We start from the raw sequence: 12,295 nt of genomic DNA on the forward strand, positions 1-12,295 counted from the left end.
CCGTTAAGCGTCTGCCTTCAGCTCAGGTCATGATCCCAGTGTCCTGGGATGGAGCCCTATGTAAGGCTTCCTGCTCAGCGGAGCATCTGCCTCTCCCTCTCCCCCTGCCACTCCCCCTGCTTGTGCTCTCTTGTTCTCTCTCTGAAATAAATAAACAAACAAACATTTTTAAGAAAATAAAAGGTTGGATTTTTTAAAAGATTTATTTATTTGTTTATTTGTTTATTTATTTATGAGAGATACACAGAGAGAGAGGCAGCGACACAGGCAGAGGGAGAAGCAGACTCCCTGTGGGGAGCCTGATGTGGGACTCAATCCCAGGAACCTGGGATCACGACTTGATCCAAAGGCAGACGCTCAACCACTGAGCCACCCAGGCGTCCCAAAAGGTTGATTTTTTTTTTAAAGATTTTATTTTTAAGTAATCTCTACACTCCACGTGGGGCTCAAACTTACAACCCTGAGATTAAGAGTCACATGCTTTACTGACTGAGCCAGGCTGGCACCCTCAGAAATAGAAGTTTTGAAGAAGAAAATGATATAAGATCTGTTTTTTGGTGTGTTTTTTATTTTTGTTTTTTTGTATTTTGTTTTCATTTTGAGTAGGAAAGAGCCTGCAGAGGGAAAGGCTTGTTAGGAGACCCTTATTAATAGTCTAGATAATCAGAACTTAGTATCTTATTTCGAGATGATGGACAGAGTTGATAGGAAAGGGTAGTAATGAAGCCTCTGAGAAGACAGGATCTTTAGGGCTAGCTATGGCGAGAGGTAGGGTTGACAGGAGTTCTAGGATGGGGTCCAAAGAAATGACTAAGGCCAGGTTACTGGGAGATGGGACATTAACAGGCGACTGCTTAGAGATCCATTTTAGTATAAAAAGGGTGGGGTGAGCAGAAGCCACTTTACAAGAAGTTAGGAGTGAATGGGTAAGCAAGGATGGGTACTTTTCTTCAGATGTTAGAGCAGTGAGAACTGAGAAATTTGAAGATTATGGGAGCTTTCAGGAGACCTTAGAATGAAGAGAAAATTCTCTTTCAGCATACAAGGGATCTGACATACATAGGCAAAACAAACCAGTAAAAAAGGAATTGAGGTTGATAATGGATGGGACAGAGTTTTGGAGTTAATGGGTAGAAACAGGATCGGGAATCAATGGGATGGCCACAATGTCCATCAACAATGGACAGGATGGAAGTCAAGGATGGCGCCTGTACAGTAGGAAGCCGTACAGCTGTAGAACAAAGAATGAGGAAGCTTTCCATGTAGCGAGAACAATCCCTAAGATACATTATCACGTGAAAAAAGCTAAGTGAGGAACAGTGTATATATTACATTCTGATAAAAAAAAAAAAAAAGACAAATATAAGAAATGACATTTGTGGGCAGCCCGGGTGGCTCAGCGGTTTGGCGCCGCCTTCGGTCCAGGGTGTGATCCTGAAGACCCCGGGGACTGGGTCCCACGTTGGGCTTCCTGCATGGAACCTGCTTCTCCCTCTGCCTGTGTCTCTGCCTCTCTTTCTGTGTGTGTCTCTCATGAATGAATAAAATTTAAAAATCTTTTAAAAAATGATATTTGTATTTGCTTGCATCTACCCAAATAAACTCTGGAAAGATAGAAAAAGATACTAAGAAAAGAGGCTATGTTCTGGAGTGAATAAGAACCAAGATGTGAAGAAAGAGACTTTCACTGTGTGCCATTTTCTTTTTTCTAATTTTTGAAGCGTGGAGTATATAAACTACTCAAAGCATTAAATTAAAAAAAAAGTTGCATCCTCATTTTGGCATGCTATGCAGCCATTTAAAATAATGTAGAAAATAATGAGAAAAGGTCCATGATACAGGCAGTACAAGAAAGCAGATTGCAGAATAAAGTATATAAAGTATCTGGTAACCACAAAAGGACTTTGACTTCTTATTTCAGGTCCTTGGAAGGCATTTTAATCACTTGGAATATATGGTGTGGCCACTTAAATTGAAGTCATAAAGATTATGTAGCAATATGTTACATTTAACAACATAAGTGAAAAATCCTAAGCCACTTATTCACAGTATTTGTGTAAACATCGATAGATACAAACCAAGGAAAATGAAAAAGTAAAATTATTTGCACTGATGTGGTAGGATGTGTAGCAGTTTCTTACTTTAAAATTGTATTCTATATTATTTATGTGATTATGAACAGAATTAAAACATTTGAACAATATTTCGGTAAAGCAAAAAAAAAAAGTCATGTTGCCAGCTAACATTGGCAAGAGGGTGTGTGAAGGAAGGAAGGGTGACAAGGAGGAAAGAAGTGTGGATCTGGAGCTTTAGGAAGGAGGAGCTTGATGTAGAGAAGGGCAGGAGACTGGAAGGAGGGTGGTTCAGCAGCAGTGAAAGCCCAGTGAATTCCCAGTTGGGAATGATTTCCTTAAAAAAACAAAACAAAACAAAAACTTGTGTAGCCTGGAGAGCCCACCGTGAGAACTGCAAATGCTGGGAACTGCAAAAAGGCAAGTAAGTGATTCAGTGATGATTTGAAATATACAGTTGAAAAGCCCATCTGTGGGATCTAAGATTGTAAAAGAATTCACTGCTGGTATGTGAGTCTAGGAGAGTTGGGAGGTTTGTCTACAAACCTCTGTTTAGTGCTTCGAATTTTTTTTCTTGTTATTTTAATTTTTTGTTGATATGTAACATACCTATAAAATGCATTGTTCTCTTATTTATGTGCTCTTCTTTCTGTAGTACATGTTCCTTTTTTAAAAAAGATTCTATTTATTTATTTGACAGAGAAAGAAAGAGAGAGAGCCAGAGAGGAGAAGCAGGGGGAACAGCAGAGGGAAAGGGAGAAGCAGGTTCCCCACCCGGAGCAGGGAGCTGGACGTGGGGCTTGATCCCAGGACCCTGGGATCACCACTGGAGCAAAAGGCAGACACTTAACCGACTGAGCCACCCAGGTGCCCCTGTCATTCATGTCCTTTTAAAATATGAGATCGGGGCAGCCTGGGTGGCTCAAGAGTTTAGAGCACCTTCAGCCCAGTGTGTGATCCTGGAGATCTAGGATCGAGTCCCACATTGGGCTCCCTGAATGGAGCCTGCTTCTCCCTCTGCCTATGTCTCTGTGTCTTTCATGAATAAATAAATAAAATCTTTAAAAAAAATGAGATCAGGGGCACCTGGGTAATACAGTCAGTTAAGCAACTGACTCTTGGTTTCAGCTTAGGACCTGATCTCAGGGTTGTGAGATCAAGCCCCATGTTAGGCTCTGCACTCACTGCAGAATCTGCTTGAGATTCTCTCTCCCTCTCCCTCTGCCCCTCCCACTCATGCTCTCTCTCTCAAAATAAATCTTTTCTAAACATTTAACAAAATAAAATCTGAGATCAATATAAAACTGTATGTCTACAGTAACCACAGTTTTATAAAATAAAAAGTATATTTGTAACTGTGTAGAAGGAAATGCATTATAATATAAATAATAATTATCTCTGCACAGTAGGGTAATGGTTGTTTTTTACTGGTGTTACTTTCATTAGTGAACATGTTTTACTCTTACAGGAAATAAATATTTGGGGTTCTTGTTTTCACTTTTGAATAGAAATGTTTTCAATTGTTTTTAAAAAGATTTTATTTATCCACTCATGAGAGACACAGAGAGAGAGGCAGAGACCTGGGTAGAGTGAGAAGCAGTCTCCTTGTAGGGAGCCTGATGTGGGACTTGATCCCAGGACCCCAGAATCATGCTCCTAGCTGAAGGCATATGCTCAACTGCTGAGCCACCCAGACATCCCAGAAATGTTTTCATATACACTGAAAGATAGAATAATCCCAAAACATATTTATTCCTACTACCAAATTTTCACTTTTTGCCATTTCCTTCATCTGTTTTTAATTAAACCTCAGCCATCATAACATTCTACCCTAATTTAGTTTTCATACCTAAAAATAATGATTTTTAAACATAACTATAATAACATTATAATTTCTGATAAATTTAACAATTCCCTAGTATTATTTTGTGCCCAAGTTCATACTCAGATTTCCTTAATTTACTCCCAAATATCTCTTAAAGCTGATTTGTTCAAACCAGGATTTAATCAAGAGCCAGCGATTGCTGGCTCATTTGGTGTTACATGGAGTTCTTTTTAAGAAACCTGACTTAATTGAAACTTCACAAGCAATCACCAATGTTTCACAAAAAAGGTGGCATTTGAAATCTGAGACCTTAAGGGTATGTCAGAATTGACATGGTGAGAGAAAGGAAGAAGTCATTTCAGGAACAGAGATCAAAATGAGAATACGAAAGAGAGAAAGGTGGCAGATGTATTTAGGGAGCAGCAAGTAACCCAGTTTATTTGAATCAAAGGAAAAGGAATAATGGGGGATAGAATTAGCAAAATAATTTGGAGATAGATTGCGGAGAGCCTTGAGGTTGTTTCCAGTCCACTGTGTAGATCATTTGAGAATTTCAGTGAATAACCCATCATTCCATAATCCCTGTGGGACAGTGGCTGTGTTTTAATCACCTGTATATCCCTGACACCTAGCAAAGCATACTTACAGGATGCTCAGAATGCATTTGTTGTTGAAAACATGGCAAAATAATAAAAAGAAAGAAAGAAAGAAAGAAGAAAGAGAAAGAGAAAGAAGGAAAGAAAGAAAAAAGAAAAGAAAAAAGAAAGAAAAAGAAAGAAAGAAAAAAGAAAGAAAGAAAGAAAAGAAAGAAAGAAAGAAAGAAAAAGAAAGAAAGAAAGAAAGAAAGAAAGAAAGAAGGAAAGAAAGAAAGAAAGAAAGAAAGAAAGAAAGAAAGAACATGGTGCTACTGAAGAATTTTTAGTTGAAGACTAACATACTAAAATCTCCTTTGGGAAGGTTAGAAATTGGTTGGTAATGATGGTGACTAGAATAAGAATTTAGGGAAGAGAACCAGCTGACTAGATTGGGGCAATTGAAGGTGGGGCTTGGCTAAACTAGATGGAAAAGTAGCATAAGCAAAGATGAGGAGTCAGGAACAAATTGAGGATAGCATAATGACCAGCAAGGAGAATGTGCTTTGGAATGCTCTGAGAAATGAGATTCCAAAAGATAGGGTCAGGGAGTGGTTCAGGAAGTCTAATATTGGTCAATGAGATCTATGTTATAGGCTTAATAAATGACTTCTGATCGTGCTTGAATTCAAGATTTGGGGTTCTTAAAATTGCATCTACCTGTCTTTTTTCATGTAAGAAGAACTTGCATACAATAAAAAAAAGACAAAATTGGGCAAGATCATTCTGAACCTAAAAAGAATTAATTATTAAATAAAGCATAAATGAAGGGAATATTAAATCAGAATTATATTGGGCTGTGTTCATTTCAAATTTGTTAGACAGCTGAAATATGATACTGAGTACAACTGCATAAATGACATGGAAATAGGATTAAAAGTGTTACCAAATTTTGTGTTAATAGAGAACACAGAACATTTGCTCAAAACTGCATAGGAAATTGTGTATTCCTCTTGAAGCTTGATGGTTTATTTCCCTTCCAGAGGAAGATGGACCCTCCTTGATTATATTCAAATTAAGGTTGGTAAGTGTGAGGACTGGCTCACAACTAGGAAAAGAAAAGAAAAGAAGAAAAGAAAAGAGAAAAGAAAAGAAAAGAAAAAAGAAAAAAGAAAAGAAAAGAAAAGAAAAGAAAAGAAAAGAAAAAAGAAAAGAAAACCCTCTACATTTACCTGCTGCCCAGAAAATGACTTAGACTTATTTGGATTATATTTGGGGATGGTTCTCAAGGTTTTCTGAACACAGGGATCACCGAGGGAGTTTGAAAAAAGGCAGATTCCCAGGATCTAGCCCCACTAATTCTGAATCTTAGTTGGGAAGGCAAGTTAGGGCAAACAAGCACATGGGAAATTTATCTTTTTAAACAAGTACCCTGTGTAATTCTAATTCAGATCATCTACGGACCATACTTTGATAAACTTCTCTAGGACCCAGTATCTTTTCTTTTGCAAAAGTATAACTTATACAGTTAAAAGATTAGTTGTAGTTTAAAATAATTTTTTAAAAAACATTCTGTTAGGTCTATTTGTTAGATCAGCTGCAAGTAACTTGGAAACACAGCCAACAGTGGCTTAAACAAGTAAGATTTTATTGGTTGGTTGGTTGGTTTGGTTTTTATCTCGGGCAACAAGAAGTCAGGGGGTAGACTGTGCAAGGCTGGTCCTTTGCACTCAAATTCAATGATTCAGGGAGCCAATCTCCCATTCTTCTGCTACATTTGTGTTAAGTTGCAACCTTAATTCTCATGACCAGATGGCTACTGCACATCCAAGTATTGTGTCCATGCTCCAGATGGGGGAAGAGAGAAGGAAATCGTGCAAGCCAGACATATCACCCCATTTCACAAAGTGTTCACAGGTGGTCTACCAGCAACTTCTGCTTATTGGCCAGAATTCTATCTTATTAGCCAGAACCAGGTCACATTGCCCTCTTAGCTGCAAAGCGTCTGGGAAAGTAGTCACTATAAATGTACTACTCCTTTGAGAGGAAAAAAAGTGGCTGTGATCTTGTGGGGAGACTCAAAACTTCATTCCTGAAGGGTCTGATCATTTAAGGGTCCCACCTGTATGGGTTATGGGAGTTTCTTTACCTACTATAATCACATAGTGATATGTGATTCTATGTGTCTCAGAGTTATCCTAGGAGACTACCTGCATTCCAGACATATTCCTCCGTACTTCCATTGTATAGTAACTTCTCAATTGATTATTAACATTCTCCTCTACTGAGATTGCTCTTTGTAAGCATTCACATGGAACACAAATATCTTTTCACATTCTGTGATCTAACCACATACCATTTCCCCAGACCTGGTCACCAAATTTCCAATCATGTCACTTCTGTGTCTCTGACCATCCAGCCATATCATTAATTACTAACCATGGGTCAGTTTATTTTATTTTATTTTTTTAAAGATTTATTTATTTATTCATTCAGAGAGAGCGAAGAGAGAGGCAGAGACACAGGCAGAGGGAGAAGCAGGCTCCAATGCAGGAAGCCCGATGTGGGACTCGATCCTGGGTCTCCAGGATCACTCCAGGATCACACCAGGATCACAGGCTGCAGGCGGCGCTAAACTGCTGCGCCACCGGGGCTGCCCTATGGGTCAGTTTATATTTGTACCTCTGGCCACCTCTCTTTTCAGATACAATGAACAAGGTACCCTGCTTGAGTTCTACCCACAGTGGGGAATTACTTTCCTACTACCCTCAGGGCCACCTTGGAGTGAGGCCAGCCTATTATAGAGGACCATTTGTAAATTAACCCTAAATTCTTTATTCCATAGTCAACTGGTCATAGGGAACTCTCCATGAAGCCATAGATGCAGGTGGAAGAGGAGGAGGCAGTGGGGTAGGAATATGGGAGTGAGCATCTATGCTACTTATTCATGCAAACTGCTTTGTATTTGTGAGGTCTTATGAAAAGTAGCAGAGCAGCTTGCATGGCAGCCTGGACCTATTGTGATCCTTTTCTTGTCCTGAGCTGCACTCAAAACTGGCTTTTCAGGTCATTCAATAAATAAAAGTAGCACTCCCAAATGAGGCATATGTTGCCTCCAAAATCTAAAGAGGTCCAGTGTGTCTCCTTCTTAGAGATAGGAGGGACCAGATGGAACAATCTGTTCATTTTTTTTGGAAAGGGTTATCTCAAATGCTCCTAGAACTCTTACTGAGATGGAAGCGTCCTGAATTTCTGTGGGATTTATTTCCATCCTTCTAGCACACATGAGTATTACCAATGTGTCTACATAGTTCCTATTTCCTATTCATTGAATCAAATCAAAGTCATATCATCAATGTAATGGACCAGCATGACATTCTATGGAATGAAAAGGTGATCAAGGTCCCTGCAGATTAGATCATGGCATAGTACTGGATAATTGATATAGCCCTGAAGTAGGACAGTGAGGTGTAAACTGGTCCTGCTGGCTGACAGCACACTGCTTCTGATTGCCTTTACTAATGGGTAAGGAGGAAAAAAGCACTCACCAGGTCAATAGCTGTCTACCAGGTTGCCAGGAAATAGGTTGATTTGCTCTAGCAAAGAAACCACAGCTGAAACAGCAGCTACAATCAAAGTCACCACTTGATTAAGCTGACATTGAACTGCTTTCATTCTCTGAGATGCACTTGTCTTCACTGGCCAGATAAAGAGGTTGAATGGGAATATGTTAGGAATCAGGCCCACTATGCTGCTCAAGTCTTTGATAGCGGCACTAATCTCAGAAATATCGTGTTGCTTTTAGTCTGTTATATTGATAGGAGGAGGCCGCTCCAAAGGCTTCTACTTGGCGTCTCCTTTCAGAGTAGCCCTCATTCCATGTATAAAGAAACTGGTGATTCTGGCAGTTGCCGAGCATGTGTGTGCCAGCTACACATCACAGAACTAAGAAGTCACCCAGGGGGGGATTGTGGGAACCCACTGGGCCCACCGTGAGATAAACCAGAGGCAAAACTCCATTGTTCACCTGACAGCCATAGAGTCCTAGTCTGACTAGTGAACCACAGTGGCATTTTGAGTATTCAGGAATTAGTATCAGTTCAGAGCCAGTGTCTAATTTTCCAGAAAAGGTTTGTTTCTCCTCTCTTAATGTTTCCGGGGAAATGGCTGCAGTTCTATTAGAGAAGGCTAGAAGGAAGATTTATAGTGTGCATTTTATGCGTAGTAGGGTTCCTTCTTCAAGAAAACTTGGGTCCCATCCATGCAAGGGGCTCTGTGTTTGTGAACTTGTTCCATTCTTGGAAGTGGTTGGTTGATATAAATTGGTAAAATAATGCAATTCTTCAGTAGCTATATCACCTCTTCATGGGTTATACTCTGTACCCCATCCTGTGGCTGTGCTGGAACTTGAATCGTATGGGTCTAGAAGCAATGAGAAGCACTAGGGATGAGTCCTTAGGAAGACCTGCACTCTCTTGCAGGGGGAAGGCTATTATGAGTTATTCAGGCAAAGGGACTCTGTTGCCAATTCTTAATGGAATGACATGGAAACAATAAATAAAAGTACGGAAGTATAATTGAATTTTGCATTTCAAGTGTGATCAGTTCTTAAAGATGTGATTTTATTACATAAAAACAGATGGAATTTGTCTCTTTTTGAAAGAGAGGTTGGATATAAATTGGGTTTCATAGTCTACATTCATTCTGTTATGAAATCCACAGATTTGTGACAGCTACTGCTAGGGTAGAAATTACCACGGGCAATTCTGACCACTATTAGTCTTGGATTTTATGTCCCCTTGATTAAAGAAAAGCCGTGGCTTACCTTTTCAGGGTGATATATATGTAATAGGATACTATTCTCTGTGGTACTTTTTGTGGGTACTAACCATGAATGAAAACCTGTGATAATAGGTTTAAACCATTTAATCCATGAAAAGAATTCAGATCTTTGCATCCAGAATGAAACTATGCTTACAGGAGTGTCAAACCCAGTATATAAACATGCTGTGGGTACCCATTATATGTCAGGCATTGTGCTAAGTATTAGGGTACAAATAAGATCTACCTAGCCTTAGGCATAAACTGAAGAGCACACAATCTAGCAGCAAACTTAGCTAAATTGTTCAGATTCAAAGCAGAAATTGGACTCTGCTTTATTAATGGAGGTAGAAAATAAATTTGAAGAGGTGCTTGAATGGCTCAGTAGGTAAAGCATCTGCCTTTGGCTCAGGTCATGATCCTGGGATCCTGGGATCACCCTGTGATGGAGCCCAGCACAGACTCTCTGCTCAGCAGGAAGTCTGCCTCTCCCTCTGCCTCTGCCCCTCCCCCACTTGGGCACAACTCTCTGTGTGTCTCTAAATAAATAAATAAATAAATAAGAAAATAAATTTGAAAAGAATCAAGATAATTCTGGAAACAGTATGCCAGCACCTCTTTAAAAAGAAAATAAAAATAAAATTAAATTTAAAAATTAAAGAAGGAAAAAAGGTACTTCAAACCGCTATATAATCATAATATATTCATAAGAAATACAAACAATTAAAAAAAAAAAGAAAAAAATCTCGGTAAGCCCTCTGGCTTCCAGAGCTTTATCAGGGCACACACATATACCAATACATATTTTTCCCAAGAATAAGTCTGATGATTAATATTTTCCAGAGACCTAGAGAGCCTCATGGAGAATATCTGGAATTTTTAAAAGAACAAGAGAAAGAATTCCACAATTGCCTTTTGAACTGTCCCGATAATTCTGTTCATTTTACTTAAGAAGTTGTTTTGAGTTTAATTCTTAGTGAGTGTAAAATTGCTTAAAGTTGCCTAGTGGTGGGCAGCCAGGGTGGCTCAGCGGTTTAGTGCCGCCTTCAGTCCAGGTCATGATCCTGGAGACCAGGGATAGAGTCCCACGTTGGGCTCCCTGCATGGAGCCTGATTTTCTCCCTCTGCCTGTGTCTCTGCCTTTCTCTCTCTCTCTCTCTCTCTCTCTCTCTCTGTCTCTCATGAATAAATAAATAAATAATTTTTAAAAATTATATATAAAAAAAAGAAGTAGCAGGCGCCTGGGTGGTTCAGACTGTTAAGCATTTGCCTTTGGCTCAAATCATGATCCCAGGGACCTGGGATGGAGTCCCGAGTCTGGCCTGCTTAGTGGGGAGCTTGTCCCTCTCCCTCTGCCCTTCCTCTTGCTCATGCTGTCTCTCAAATAAACAAAATCTTAAAAAAAAAAAAGTAGCAAAGGCAAAGCAGCCTTCATTCATAAAAGCTTAGTTAAATTAAGAAGTAGTTAGATGGCCTTGTTTGCCTGGCACTGAGGGGACTCCTGGGACATAGGACTTACAATGCTAAAACTGAGCTAGTCTGGGGCAAACCAGCATGATTGGTCATCTGAGACAGAGCCTGGGGTGCTTCAGAACACATACTATTTACATCTTATTACAGCCTAAAATCTGAAAAGTTCTGGATCCTGAAACCCACTTGTCTCCAAGGATTTGAATGAAGGACAGTGGGCCTAGATGTAGATAGATTATTTCTGGAAGAAACATGAGCAACAGGTCAAACCTCCCTCCCCTTGGGAAGAAAACAGGTGGCTGGAAAGCAGGAGTAGAAAGGAAAGTTTTCATTGTATATCCTTTTGCATCCTTTGACTGGGAACCACGTGAATATATTACCTGTGCAAAAAATAAATATAGTAAATTATTGAGGGGAAAAAAGTGGTCAGCATTAATTGAAAGTCACTATGCGTCTGCTATAATGAAGCCCTTTCTGGTTACTTATAATATCAGTGGTTTCCAATATTTCTTGCTCACTTATTCTTTTTGGCCATGTCTATAATATTCTTTCCACACATATCATTTCACTCTCCAGGAACAGCAAGGAATAGTATATGTAGGTAGACCAAGCTCTTTGGAGACCCACTATTTTAAAAGTTTCCAAAGTAGAGATATTGGACCAGATAATGGTTCAGGCTAAGGAAGGGACTCTCCTTGTAAAGGCAATGGGACCTAACAAGTCAGGGGAAAATAATACTTGTAATGGTACTTTTCAAGTGTCAGTCACTGTTCTAAGTATAGGGTGTCTGAAAAGTTAGAGAACATAGTATAAGATGATTTTTAAATCATATATTTTTTAGCTTTTCAAATAATACATTGATTTCCTTAATCCCAAGATGTATTTTCAGTGAAATGCCTCTAAATCTGAAGCAATAGATAACATTTGTTAATGAAGAAAAAGCTTATTATATGTATTATGTATTATGTATTTATTGTACTTTTTAATGATTATAATTGGATTCATTTTTTTAAAAAAAGATTTTATTTATTTATTTATTTATTTATTATTTATTCATGAGAGACACAGAGAAAGAGAGGGGCAGAGACACAGGCAGAAGGAGAAGCGGGCTCCATGTAGGGACCTGATGCGGGACTCAATCCCCAGACTCCAGGATCACACCCTGGGCCGAAGGCAAGCTCTAAACCGCTGAGCCACCCAGGGATCCCCTGAATTCATTGTTTTATTTTATTATTATTATTATTATTATTATTGTTGTTGTTGTTGTTATTATTACTATTATTTTAAATAGGCTCCATGCCCAACATGGGGCTTGAACTCATGACTATGAGATCAAGAGTCACTGCTCTACCTACTGAGCCTGCCAGGCTGCCTGGTCTCATTGCTTTAAACTGCAGGTTGTCCAAGGGTTAAAAAAAAAGAGATACAATACTCTATGAAAATGTAACTAACATACTGTTTAAAAACAAGTTTATTTTATAATCCTTGACTTTTCAGACACCCTACATTTTATATATATGAATTCATTTCATCCT

At 39.0% G+C, this 12,295-nt stretch overlaps 1 long non-coding RNA gene across 3 annotated transcripts in view; it reads left to right on the forward strand.

Annotated features, from left to right (window-relative positions):
- Positions 1-2,345: 2,345 nt before the first annotated feature.
- LOC119867510 overlaps positions 2,346-12,295 on the forward strand; it is a 43,386-nt gene continuing 33,436 nt past the window's right edge. For all 3 annotated transcript variants that reach the window (XR_005369307.1, XR_005369308.1, XR_005369306.1), the window contains exon 1: positions 2,346-2,496. This is a non-coding gene — a long non-coding RNA (uncharacterized LOC119867510). The remainder of the gene's footprint in view (positions 2,497-12,295) is intronic.

The sequence above is a fragment of the Canis lupus genome, chromosome 14 (genome assembly GCF_011100685.1).
Source record: "Canis lupus familiaris isolate Mischka breed German Shepherd chromosome 14, alternate assembly UU_Cfam_GSD_1.0, whole genome shotgun sequence".
In the NCBI taxonomy this organism is placed as follows: domain Eukaryota; kingdom Metazoa; phylum Chordata; class Mammalia; order Carnivora; family Canidae; genus Canis; species Canis lupus.